This window comes from Camelus ferus, chromosome 12 (assembly GCF_009834535.1).
Source record: "Camelus ferus isolate YT-003-E chromosome 12, BCGSAC_Cfer_1.0, whole genome shotgun sequence".
NCBI classification, from domain to species: domain Eukaryota; kingdom Metazoa; phylum Chordata; class Mammalia; order Artiodactyla; family Camelidae; genus Camelus; species Camelus ferus.
The window spans coordinates 7,161,700-7,175,109 of record NC_045707.1 but is presented as its reverse complement, the minus strand read 5'-3'; the positions used below and the strand labels follow the sequence as shown (position 1 = coordinate 7,175,109).

The following is a 13,410-nucleotide window of genomic DNA, read 5'->3' as shown; positions in this document are numbered from 1 at the left end:
AGTCAAAGGGATGTTGGAGGTGGCCTAACGCCTGCTGAACGGGGCTGTGTTCCTCTCCGCAGGATCTGGGGAGGAGTCTGCCTCCAGGTTCATTTAGGTTGTTGGTGGAATCGGCTTCCTTGTGGTTATAGGACCACAGGACTCCTATAGGACTCCAGGGTTTTTTTTTATTATTATTATTGAGGTGTAGTTGATTTACAACATTACTTTCAGATGTACAGCAAAGCTATTCAGTTATACATATACACACACATTTTTTTCCAGGTCTTTTCCATTATAGCTTATTACAAGAAATTGAATATAGTTTCCTGTGCTATACAGTAGGTCCTTGTTTATCTATTTTATATATAGTAGTGTGTGTATGTTAATCTCAAACTCCTAATTTATCCCTCTCTCCATTTTTCTCCTTTGGTAACCATAGTTTGTTTTCTATGTCCATGAGACTATTTCTGGTTTGTAAATAAAATTTGTACTTTTTTTTTGGATTCTACATATAGAATGATATCATATGATATCATTGTCTTTATCTGGCTTACTTCACTTAGTCTGGTAATCTCTAGGTCCATCCATGTTGCTGCAAATGGCATTGTTTCATTTTTATGGCTGAGTAATATTCGTGTGTGTGTGTGTGTGTATGCATGCCATATCTTCTTTATCCAGTCATCTGTGGATGGACATTTAGGTTGCTTCCATGTCTTGGCTATTGTAAGCTGTGCTGCTTTGAACATTGGGGTGCATGTATCTTCACATTAGAGTTTTCTGTGGATACGTGCCCAGGAGTGGGATTGCTGGATCGTATGGTAACTATTTTCAATTTTTTAAGGAACCTCCATGCTGTCCTCCATGGTGGTTACATTCCCGCCAGCAGTGTGGGAGGGCTCCTTACGGAGGCCCTGCTGTCTTGCTGGCTGTCAGCGGGGGCTGCCCTGAGCAACTCGAGGCTCCCCAGTCCCGGCAGAGGACGCCTCCTTCAGAGCAACAGCGCATCGAATCCTTCTCACACTGGGACTCTTTCTGACATCTCCTGTGTATCTCCTGCCTCCAGCCAGAGAAAGTCCTCTGTGTGTAAGGGCTCGTGTGACTAGATCGGGCCTATCTGGGTAATGTAGGAAAATCTCTCTCCCCATTTTAAGGTCCATAACCTTAATTACACCTGCAGAGTTGCTTTTGTCTTGTAACATAGCATATTCACAAGTTCTAGGGATTGGGGCATGGACATCTTTGGGGACCATTTTACCTTGCATAAAACTCATCGTCCTCCCCCTTGGCTCCTAGATTGCTGTCCCCTACCTAGGACACTGTAATGTCCTTCTCTGGAAATCTGAGTGACCTAAGAGAAAAGACCCACAGGTACTGGCATCAGCAGGGCTCCCATTAAAACAGTCCAACTGGTCTACCATACAGTGACTCCCACAACCAATAACCCCAGCAGCGGGCATCGTGTCCAAGCAACTTGGTGCTTCTTTCTTAAATGGAAGTGGACAGCTAAGGCTCACCAGACATTTGAGGCATGAGTATAATATGAAAAATGAACACCAAGAAAACAGTTATAAACAGGGCAATGTAGAGGCAAGAAATCATGCAGGAGATTAAAAAAATTTTTAACTATGATTAGAATCCTCAGAAAGAAGGAAAAGATACTGCACCTGTTAAGCATGGAAATCTATAAAACAAAACTATTAGAGAACAAGAAGAAGCTCTTGGAAATACAGACAAAGTAAGGGTGTGTGTATAGCTCAGCAGGCATGGGGTCCTGGGTTCATCCAGCTGAAGGGTCAATAAGGGTGGTTAACTCATGGAGCATTTGTTTATCGCAGTCTTGCAGAGCTAGCCAGATACCAGGCATCACTGACCTATCTCACCCTCACAAGGCTCTGTGTGGGAGGAACACCACCATCTGTCTTTATAAAGGGAAACCAAGGCACAAGGAGGCACCCAAGGACGGGCACTGGAGCGCAGCAGAGCCGGCGCCAGCTACGTGGTTCTGGGCTCAGCCCACCTCCTGCCCTGTGTCTCTTGTAGGAAGGGAGTCTCACAGCCGGAGCAGGCGGGGGGCCAGCAGCGGGCCAGGCTGCCCACGGGGCCTCACAAAGCCTGATTACACTCGGGGCTTCTTGGGAGTTTTAACTCCTGAGTAACACCCAGCTGTATCTTGGATTAAACCAAGCCCGCTGGCACTGAGCCAAAAGCAAGCCCTCCCTGTAACTGTCAGCAACATGGAGGGAGACCACCCCACCTGACCCTGGGGATCCCACACACCCCTGTCCCCAGGTAAATGGCCGGAACTACCCCCAGACTGGCAGTGCCCCCTCAGGAGGGGGACAGCTGGACAGTAAGTGGACTGTTTAGATGCTACTTTAAGTGAAAAAAAAAAAACCTGCTAATATAAAATTAAATATGAAAGTGCATATTAAGAGTAAAGAAATCAGGACACATTGCAAAACTTAAAAATATAATAAATAGCATAAGCATAATTAGATCCAAAAACTTAACATAACACTTTAGTTATTTTTTTAGTGTATTTTTTTCCATTGTTACTTCCCCCTCAGTACTTTTTGATCACCTCTTTGTGAAATGACAATTTGTAATACCATTTTTCATTGAGAGACTAGAACGTCAATTCCACCTTTCCTCCAGCATGGTTAATTGAAATTTTTTGTTTTTACTACAGACAGTTTGGACCAGACATCCATGAGGATCAGATTCCCTGTGTACTCTTTGACCTGCCTGGTGTTTGGAAGAATGTTTCACCATCTAGGTTCTGGCTTGTATGGTTTCAACCTTTGTTAACCATTGTTCATTGTTAAATGTTGTACTTTCCCCCCCATTACCCACTTCTCTTCATGGCCTGTCCATTGATCGCCATAGGATACTATTTGGGTGGCTGTGTTTGGGGACACCCAGTGGGGAACGCAGACCACATAAATGTATTCCACTCAACCCAAAGCAAATACCCTTCAACTCAGCATTCCTACAGCTGGATTTCCAAAATGCCCATGCTGAGGCCAAAGCCAGCCCCACGCACAGAGGTGATGTTGAAGGGGATGAGGTCAGAGTGGAAAGAGCCAGTGGTCTTATCTGATGACAAAAAGAATGTCTTACTTTCCCAAATGTTACAAAAGCGGCCAGCCACGTGGACGCATCCTCAGGGCACCTCCGAGGGCTTGTTACAAGCTTCAAGCTCCCTGGGCTTTGTATAAATGCCCCTCTGGCTCAGTGCTGGGGATAGTCACTTGTCAAGGAAGTTCAAGAAACTTCCCCATAATATCCTGGACTGAGCTGAATCCAGACAACATGGTGTCTGACTTCAGCACAGGAGAGCAACAGCAGACAATGCTACTGATTCAGGCTGGCCTGGGATGCCACCAAGACAGCACCCCCCTACCCAGGCCGATTGCTGGGAAACTCAGGTGGGTCTTGGAATCATGCACAGGTGGTGGGGAGTGCCTGGAGAGGAGACTCAGTGTCCCCTTCCCTGAGCCCCAAATGTCCCTGTGTGACAGGGCTCAGAGGTATACTAGTAACAAACCCCGAGGGAGGACTGGGGGTCTCGAGACTCAAAGTCACAAAGCCCTGTCCCTGGGGCTTAATGCCCAACAGCCCTTGCAAGGACATGCCAGCACTGGGAGTTACTGGGATTCACAGGTTTCTCTTTCCTGCTGGGAGCCCCACGGCATAATAGGAGGTGGGGAGGTGGGGTCAACTTGGAGAACCGGGTCTGGCAGAAGGTGACCCGGGGGCAGTAGCTTAGATAGAAACTTCCCTAGGAAACTGGACTTTACCAGAAGTCAGGAGGCCACCTAACTCCTGAAGTTCCCTCGTCAATGTGTTACCAAACGGAAGTTCCTGTGCCCAGCGCACAGTAAGGCCAAACAGAAATGGAGTTTGGAGCAGAGAAAGGTTTACTGCAGGGCCAAGCAAGGAGAATGGGTGGCTGGTGCCCCAAACACCCAAACTCCCTGATGGGTTTTGGGCAAAAGTTTTTATAGGCAAAATCTGGGGTGAGAGCTGCAGAGTGTGTGACTCTCTTCTGATTGGTTAGTGGTGAGGTTACAGGGCAGTGCTCCAAGAATCTTGGACTCAGTCTAAAGTTGCCATCATCCACCTCAGAGGGAGCCTTAGTTCCTGCAGAAGAGCTCAAAGATATTGTTACGAGTATCCCTTGAGAAAGAGACAGGACCTGCCCTGAGGCTGCACCGTTGTTTCCTGAATGTTCCTCCCTTGTCTCAGCACTCCTTCTCTTCCCTAATCAGCAGCTCTTTGAATCTGCCCTTTGGAAACTGGGGAAGATCAAGGAGGCTAAATGAAATGTATTTCCTACAAACAATAAATGGGAGATGGAAAGGATTTGTACCAGGGAGGACCCCACAGGGTCCTCTTCCATTTTAAATAAGGCTAATTTAGGAAGAGGAAGAGGAAGTGAGAGGCAGTGGGCTGCTGAGTGAGAACAAAACTGCATTTCAGGGGTTGCAATCAAGGTGGACCTTGGTGGCACTGAGGCTGGCAGGGTCTGGCCTGGAGGCTGGTCCCCACCCAACAGACATCACAGAGACACCCTAAGTCCCTCCCCATGGAGCGGGCTTGGCCATGGCTGTGCAGGCAGGTGGGGAGACAAATTTAGGGACAAAAGGGGGGCATTCCAGGACTGGGACGAGGACATGATGACCTGTTCCAGTCTTTGAGTAGGACTGGGCAATACGTAGAGGCCTCACCCTGAGTCGCCCTTCAGGAGCTAAGGGAAGGCCCCAGCCACCAGGATGTGGGGTTGAGACGGGAGGGAAGGGGGCAGGGCACAGCCACTCGAAGAATGACAGCAATCTAACACCAAAAAGGTGGAAGATTCACCAAAATGATGGAAGATTCAACTCCTAGTTGGCCTTAAGGATTAAGAGGTGTGACTTCTAGCAGACCTTGAGCTTCATTATATGCTCATTGTAACAGCATGATAAATAACATGCCTGCAGGCGCCATGACAGTCTCAAGGCTAACCACAAAAGGCCAAAGAATGGGCAGTGGCCCAATTCCTGGGAATCTCAGCCCCTTTCCCAGGACAGTTGGAATGGTCCCACTTGTAGGCATGTGAAGCTACTGAGCCCATAAAAACTGGCAACACCATGCCTAGAGACCCTTTGTCACTCCCTCCTCTTTGGAGATGGCCCTCACTCTGTCTATAGAGTGTGTACCTACTTTTGCTTTAACCTGAGCACCCAATGCCCACCCCTCTTTCCTTGCCTTTCTCTTGCCTTACACTCTATGCAGTGTGTTTCTCTCTAAGTAAATCTACCTTTGCTGAACTGTGGCTCGCACTTGAATTCTTTCCTGATGCGAAGCCAAGGACCCACAGCTTGGCGGGGCACAGTCCCAGGGGCTCAACCGAGACCTGGGACATGGCCCTTCTCACAGCCCACATCCGTTTTCCTGCATCAGGGTCAAGACTCCCAAGATTGACCCCAACTGTATTTGACTCCCTGACAGAAACAAGTGTCTTGGCCCCTTGAGACTCCCTAGCGACTGGGCTGTCAGGGTGGGCTCTCCCCGCTACAGGTCTTCTTGAGCCGGGCCCAGCGGGCAGCATAGCCATATGTACCGGGGGGCCGGGGGAGGGCCACAGGTGCCTGTGGGAACACTGCACGGCCTCTCTGTGTGGAGCTCCTGAGGGAGGATTAATAAAATGGCCAGCACTTAGGCTAACAGATTGCTTATTCTTATGCTTGCCCTCAAAACAGTCAACTGACCTGACTGACCAGGTTGCTACTCACAGTTCCAGGCCCGTTGTTAACACTAAAGCTATTGATCTTACTGTTTCTATTTTATTCCAGTAATTGAAAGTAATAATCATGCTTGGTTTCTGAGTCCTTTTCCAAGGAGAAGGTCACAGAACTGTAATCTTACAAAATAGCCTGAATTACCAAGAAGACCACACCTTGAGTGCTTACGAGATGAAGGTATCTAACTGCTGGCCTCTGTAGAACTGGATCGCCTGGAGGCATCATGACGCCATTCTAAGTCTTCTGATGAGAAAATGAATCTGTTGATTGTTATCAATGCTTTATTGTTTGAGCTATGGCTATGTAACCACCCCACTCCATCCCCAAGGGGGGTTCACAGTTTTGAAGGCACTAGCCTGCTGTGAGTCCCCTTTGCCCAGCAAAGCATGAAATTGCCTCTTTTCTTCTAAGATCCAAGACCTTGTCTCTGGGTTATTTGGCCCATCAGGGGCCGGGGCCGATCTCTCCGCAACACTCCTACCCAAAACCTGGGTTCACCTCCTGATGAGTGTTGAGCCCAAGACAGCCAAGCCGAAGACCGAGAGAAGGAAGGATTTATTACTTGCAGCAAGCAAGGAGAACACCAGGGACCTTTCGCAAAGCAGTGTCTCCCTGAATAGCAAAACGGGAAATTTTAAGCTAAAGGTATGTGGATATTCATGCAGGGGCTTGAGCAGAGGAGAATTCAGCATTGAATTGGGGCAAAAGTTGATACAGTCCAAATTTTAGTTGATTGAAGTCACGATGGAGAACCACAGGCAGTCACTATGGGGACTCTGGGGCTTGTGGCAGTGGCCTTGTGCAGCTGGATTGCTGCACGTGGACACAGAGATAAAAGGAGGAGACTCTGGAGGTGGTACAGGGAGTGAAGAGAGCTTGGGACAGGGTCCGTGGGGGTGCGGGCTGGGGGCTGGGGGTGTTGGAGAGAGAGAGAGAGAACAGAAAACTGGATGACTGCTGGCTGCCATCTCACTTTGTGAATGTCCTGTAAAACCAGCTTTATTCACCAAAACTGTTGTTTTGTTAATGAGGTTGGGGAGGGAGATTGTGGCAAATGCTGAGGGCGTCCTCCAGGTGGGGTTGTGAAGGAAAAACCTGGGCTGGCCTAACAAGATAACTCACAAGTCTAGGAATGTGAAGGAGAGGCTGGGCTGGGCTAACAAGATAACTCACAAATCTAAGTATTGGAATACCGATCTGAGTTCTGCTGGACTAACTTGTCGATCTAGGTTAATTAGTGTTGGTTTGCTGTTCATGTTTTTTGCTAGCCAGCTGGATTTTCAAAGATACATATCTGGCTTTGGAATGTTGGTTTGCTGCCTCCCCGCCTCCACTTTTGTGATGATAATGCTGCTAAAGCTGTTCCATGCCTATTGGCCGAATACCCCAAGCTTGTACTTTACCCAATAAAACCTCATGCGCACAGTCTTGGAGGTGCTCAGAGCTTCGGAGCAGAAGCCCCTCTGAGCCCGCCGGCGTAATACATCTGAGTACTCCAGCCCTCCGAGTGGTGCTTGTGTCTTGACTGGCCTGTCGTTTCCGTAACAGGGTGAGTGAGAGAAGGGGCTGCCGTGTGGGGTCCTACTAGTCCCCAGGGAAGAGTTGGGCAGTGAAACTGAAATACGGAGAGGACAGAGATGCAAGGGGGCCTCAGAAACTGGAAGTAGGCTCTCTAGGGCCAGCAGAATTTCCTCATGTCACCCTCCACCTGGCTCTATCCTCTTTCACCCCAGGTGACTTTTTTGCCAGACAGAAGCAGGAAGAAGGCTCTGAGCACTGCATCTTGCAGCTCCCTCTCCATGAGCCCTCCTGGCTTCAGGCTCGAATAAACTCCCGGGAAAGGGCTCTGATTGGCTTTGCTCCATTCAGGACCCACCCAACTTGACAATCAAGAGCAGCCTGAGGGTGGTCCCATAAGAGCTGGTGCTCGGTGGGAACCAGACAGTTGGGTGGGGGAGTTCATGACACAGCTAGTATATGGTGGAGCTGGGATTAGGACCCAGGTCTTTGGATGCCAAAGCCTGGCTCGCCCCACTCCCCACTCCCCATTGCATCATGGCCTCATCTTCACAGCCTCTCTCTTGCAGTGTACATGTTCATGAAAGATCGTAAGACCTTGAAGGCAGAGGCCACTCTGGATTTTTCCTCCCATCGCCGGAGCACAGGGTTGCTCCCAAGTTGAGTCTGGGCAGATTCTGATTTGCTTATCCAAGGGTCCTTCGGGGAGTTTACGCTGATAGAGAAAAGAGCAACAAATACAAATCTGTTCCATAAATTTCACCAATGTGTGATGTAAGATTGATGATGACGACTCACAGAAATCTCCCCATGTTCTTAATAATCATCAGGTCCTTGAAGGACGCAATTGAGCGCTGGTGGCCAGTTCCCCTCAGCTGCCGCATTTTCATATCATTTGCCTGTTAGAGTTTACACGTGTTGTTTGCATTTTCTTTGTTACTGAGGTATTGCATTATAGCCCCAAAACTCAGAGATGGAATACATGGCTCAAAGCAATGCACTAAGGCATAAATGTCAGGATGCAATAAGACGTGTAAATTCTAATTCTAATTCTAACCCAGAATGATGTTGTAACATAAATACAGGAGTAAGAAAGCAATGCAAAGGCAGAGAGTGTGTGGGTCTGCATGTTCAGGGCCAGCAAAACCGCAGGTGCGATGCTTCCACAAAGCAGCTAGAGAAGAAAGGAGCAAGGAGGAAGGATGCCGATGCGGAGTGGACAGTGGTTCTGTCAGGTCCATCTGGCCCTGGATCCCAGTGCAGTGATTGATGCAACTTTTGTCAGTTAGTGTACGAGTGGTGGGAGCTCATTTTCAAAGATGATACTGGGTAAACCCATAGGGCTATTTCTGGAACAAGCAAAAAAAGATAATAATTCTTTCAAGCACAAAACTGATGAATTTTGACAATAAAGGCAGAGAAGATGTCCAAACCATAGAGAAGCCGTTCAACGTGCTCTTTCTTCTCGTAAGAAAAGAGAAGCCAGTCACGCTGTTGCTAAGAAAGTAGGAAAACCTGTCTGTTATCAGCTGAAGTGTGTGTCCCTGCTCTTCCCCAGACTCATAAGTTGAAGTCTGAACCCCCAGCACCTTAGAATGTGACTGTACTTGGAGATAAGGTCTTTAATGAGATGGTTCAGTTCAATGAGGTCATGGGGTGTGGGGCCCTAATCCCCTGTGATGGCTGTCCTTACAGAAAGAGGAGATGAGGACACAGACGCACACACAGGGGAGACCATGGGAAGACAGGGAGATGGCAGTGGGCTACAAGCCCAGGAGAGAGGCCTCAGAAGGATCCGGCCTTGCCAGCACAGCGATCTTGAACTCCCGGACTCCAGAACTGTGAGAACATAAATTTCTGTTGTTTAAGCAGCCCAGTGTGTGGCATTGGTTGTACACGAGTACACTGCCCAAGGCTCTGCATTCAGAAAGTGTGACATACAGTTGGCAGAATTCCTCGTCATAAGCTGCACACCAGGTGGGACAGCAGTAAAGCCCGCCCACGGGGACTTGTAGATATTTTTGATGTTTGAACAGAACCACTGATGTCTCCGCAGTGTGTGCAGCAGGGGGATGTGCTTGATGCCTCCACTCTGTTTATCACCGAAAACCCAGGCTCAGGAGAAGAGATGGTGTGTGTGCGTGTAAATGCCCCACTGCCTTTTCTTTCTTTTTTTCTAAAGTGTATTTATTTTTAATCGACTGTACTTCAATTAAAAAGCAAACAACCACCCACCACCCCATTTAAAATATGGGCAGAAGAACTGAACAGACATTTTTCCAAAAGAGGAAATGCAGACGGCCAACAGGAACATGAAAAGTTGCTCAGCATCACTAATATCAGAGGAATGCAAATCCAAATCACAATGAGATATCATCTCACACCTGTCAGAATGGCCATTATCAAAAAAGAACATAAATAACAAATCTTGGCAAGAATGTGGAGAAGAGGGAACTCTTGTACACTGTTGGTGGGAATGTAAATTGGTGCAGCCACTATCCCATTGCCTTTTCATCATAGAAAGGAAAAGCCACATTTTATGAAGGGGAGGTAATTAGGTATATTTATTTACTTATATTTAGGGGAGGTACTGAGGATTGAACCCAGGACCTCGTGCATGGTAAGTTTCAGCCATACCCTCCCCACAAGGAAAAGCCAAGGTGACGTCAGCTTTGAGGGAGCACCAAACGCACGTGCAGCATCCTTGCAGTAACAGAGGTTGTGCACGAATGTCTCTCCACCCTTCCCATTGCTCAGAGACCTGTTGGGGTCCACAGTACACCCCTTGATTTGATTTGGTGATGAAAGAGATAAGGAGAGTTGTGAATGAAACCAAATTAAGTTCTCCGCTTAAGGAAAGAAAAAAAAATCGTATGATGAGGTTGCTAAGATCTATAGTATGAAAAAAAAATCCACTGTCTGTGAAATTGCAAAGAAGAAAAAAGAAATTCAGGTTGTTTTGTTGTCGCACCTCAAACTGCAAAAGTTACAACCACAGCGTGTAAGTGCGTAGTTAGGGTGGGAAATGTCATTAAATTTGTATGATGAGATATTTGAAAGAGCCCACAGTCACATAACTTTTATTACAGTCTGTTATAGTTGCTCTATTTTATTATCAGTTATTATTGTTAATCTCTTACTGTGCTTAATTTATAAATTAAACTTTACCATAGGTACATGTGCATAGGAAAAACACAGTATATGTAGGGTTCTGTACCTTCTGTGGTTTCAGGCACCCACCGGGGTACTTAGAATGTATTCTCCACAGATAACGGGGGGGTTACTGTAACAAAAACCAAATAATAATCATCTTAGCCAGCATTTAGCGAAGCCGTCCTTCCGTGCGCTGTGTTAAGCACCTTGCATGTTCACACTCCAATCCTCACAATGAGTTTTCTGGCAGGTACTTTTACCTGGGCTTCCAGGTGAGGACGCTAAGGCCGCAGAGGTGCAGTGACTTGCTCACAGTCACAGGCTGCGAAGTGGGGACCCGGGACAGCTCCCCGGCTGTCTGGCTCCACGGCGTGAGTGCCGCCTCTTCGTTTTGTTACTGGGCTCAGGATTAAGTCAATGACGCGTCATTAGTTTTTCTAAATATCATGGCAGAATTTGGAGAAACCTCCAAAGCCAGATGCCAGCAGAGAGGCACTTGCCAGAGACATAGAGCACCTGGGGTCACACCGCAGCCTCCTGGGGAAGCACCCCCAGCGTCTGAGCCCAGGTTTGACCTGAGTCAGGGTCTGGGATGTGCAGTGCAGGCCACCAGGTGACAGTGCTGCCACAGGCGAAATTTCTTCTTCTTGGGGAACCAGTGGTTTGGCTCTTAAGGCCTTTCAATGTGTGGGAGCCAGCCCACCCACACTATACAGGATAATCTCCTTTATAGGAGATTGAACACATCTACAAAACACCTCACAGCCGCACCCGGATGAGTGTTTGATTGCATAACTGTGTCGATAGCCCAACCGTGTTGACAGAAAACTGATCATCACAGGCAGTCAAGCCAAGCGGCCTTTAGGATCTTCCAGTTTAGTAGGAACGGAGAATCAGGAAACAACATGGGATGTATGGCGTGACATGCATCCTAACCCAGGTAAAGATGCGTTTGGGGAAAACTGTCACCATGTCAGCTTTCTTCCGGGACAGGATTTGGAGTTGATTTTTGAATTATTACTGTTACTTTTTTAAAGTAATTTCTTGAAGTAGTCCATGACAACAAAAATACATACAACAGGATGGATTTTCACAAGTGATGCTACCGTAAAACCAGCCCCAGAAAGCTGCCTTGGGCCCTTCCCAGCCACGGCCTCCCATCACGAGGTCTCTCAAACCCCCGCAGGCACTGCCCACGTTTGTCCTTTTCTGTGTGTCTAGCTTTTCTCACTCCGTCTTGCATTGGTGAGCTTTGTCCATGCTGTTGTGGTGGTGTGATTTTCTCGTTTTCAGTGCTGTGTATTTTTCCATTTTGTGAATACACCACAGGTAAGTATCCATTCTCTTGTTGATGGACTTTGGGTTGTTTCTGGTTTGGGTTATTATGAATGAAGCTGCTGTGAGCATTCAGGTACAAGATTTGGGGGGACCATCCATGCACTTTCTGTTGCATGTACCAAGGGGATGGAATTGCCAGGTCGTGGGATGAGTGTCTTCGGAAGATATTGCCATCAGGTTTTCCAAGGAGGCTGTAGCCATGGGCACACTCATGAGCAGCGCCTGGGCACCCGAGTCCTGCCACAGTCTCCCCGGCTGTGCGTGGCTCCTGTCTTTTCACTTGAGCCCTGCTGGGCGGTGAGCAGTGCTATAATGTGGCAGGATGCTTTTAATCGCATTCCTTGGTGACTAATACAGCTGTGCTTTTAGCACTGACCACTTCCAGATCCTCTTCTGTGAAATCATTCATTCCTGTTTCGATCCTCTATACCACGTTGATTTGTAGGAGTTTCCTGTATATTCTAGACACAGACCTTTTTCATAAATTTATACTGCAAATATCTTTTTCCACTCTGCAGTTTACCTTTTTCTCTCTCTTAATAAACAGAAATTCTTAATTTTAGTGTAGCTCAGTTTATTCACCATTTCTTTTGTGGTTAGTGCTTTTTGTGTGCTCTTTTTTTTTTTATCCTGTTGTTTTTGTGGTCTTTTTTTTTTTTAACATTTTTTTTATTGAGTTATAGTGATCTTACAATGTTGTGTCAAATTCCAGGGTAGAGGACAATTTTTCAGTTATACATGAACGCTTTTTATGTGCTTTTTAAGAAATCTTTGGGGGAGAATATAGCCCAGTGTTACAGTGAATGCTTAGCATGCATGAGGTCCTGAGTTCAATCCCCAGTCTCTCCATTAAATACATACATACATACATACATACAGAAAAAAACAAACCTAATTACCTCCCCATCAAAGCAAAATAACAAAAACAAAGCAATGCAGAAAAAAGTAAAAATTAAAAAAAAACCAGGATTTATGTAACCCAGTGAAGATAGTCACTTGTTTTCTTCTAGAAGCTTTATTGTTTACCCTTCTCATTGTTTGATTCTTAATACACTGAGAATTGAAGGATGTCAAAATTCACTTACATCCGTATGGATATCTCATTGACTCTACACCATTTATTAAAGATGTGTTATTGTCACTATTGTTAGTTTTTGAACTCCTACATTTTATTTCTCTTATTTCAACAATTGTGAGTTTTCTTTAAAATTTACTTAAAACTAAAGGACCACATGTGCGCTGGAATGACAGGCAGGGGCTGGGCAGTGGCCACCATGAAATTGGCCCCTTTTGCTGAGCCCTGTGGTGTGCCTGGCACTGCCTGGGCCATATGCTCACTTCCCTATTAAAAGCTCACCCGGCCTATTGTCCACTGTTACCACCATTCTGCAGGGGAGGAGACAGGTGCAGAAGCCAGGGGATTTCCCCAAAGCATGCAGGTACTACCCATGTGGCAGAGCTGGGACAGGTCCAGCTCTAAGGCTGTTTTGAAGGAGAAATGATGGTGATGTTGATGATAAGGATGCTGAGTCTGTTCTCAGACCATCCTGCACATCCAGGGAGGGGCTGTCTGGTCCATTGCTCCTGGCTGGCCTCAGCTGGAGGACAGGGACTCAGAGCCCAAAGGGAAAGA

General features: G+C 47.0%; 1 long non-coding RNA gene across 1 annotated transcript; it reads right to left on the bottom strand.

Moving 5' to 3' along the window:
* Nucleotides 1-777: 777 nt before the first annotated feature.
* LOC116667538 lies at nt 778-10,654 on the bottom strand. The gene is made up of 3 exons (XR_004324359.1): nt 10,360-10,654; nt 1,895-1,901; nt 778-788 (listed from the first exon to the last, which is right to left on the bottom strand). It is a non-coding gene; the product is annotated as an uncharacterized LOC116667538 (long non-coding RNA).
* Nucleotides 10,655-13,410: the final 2,756 nt, after the last annotated feature.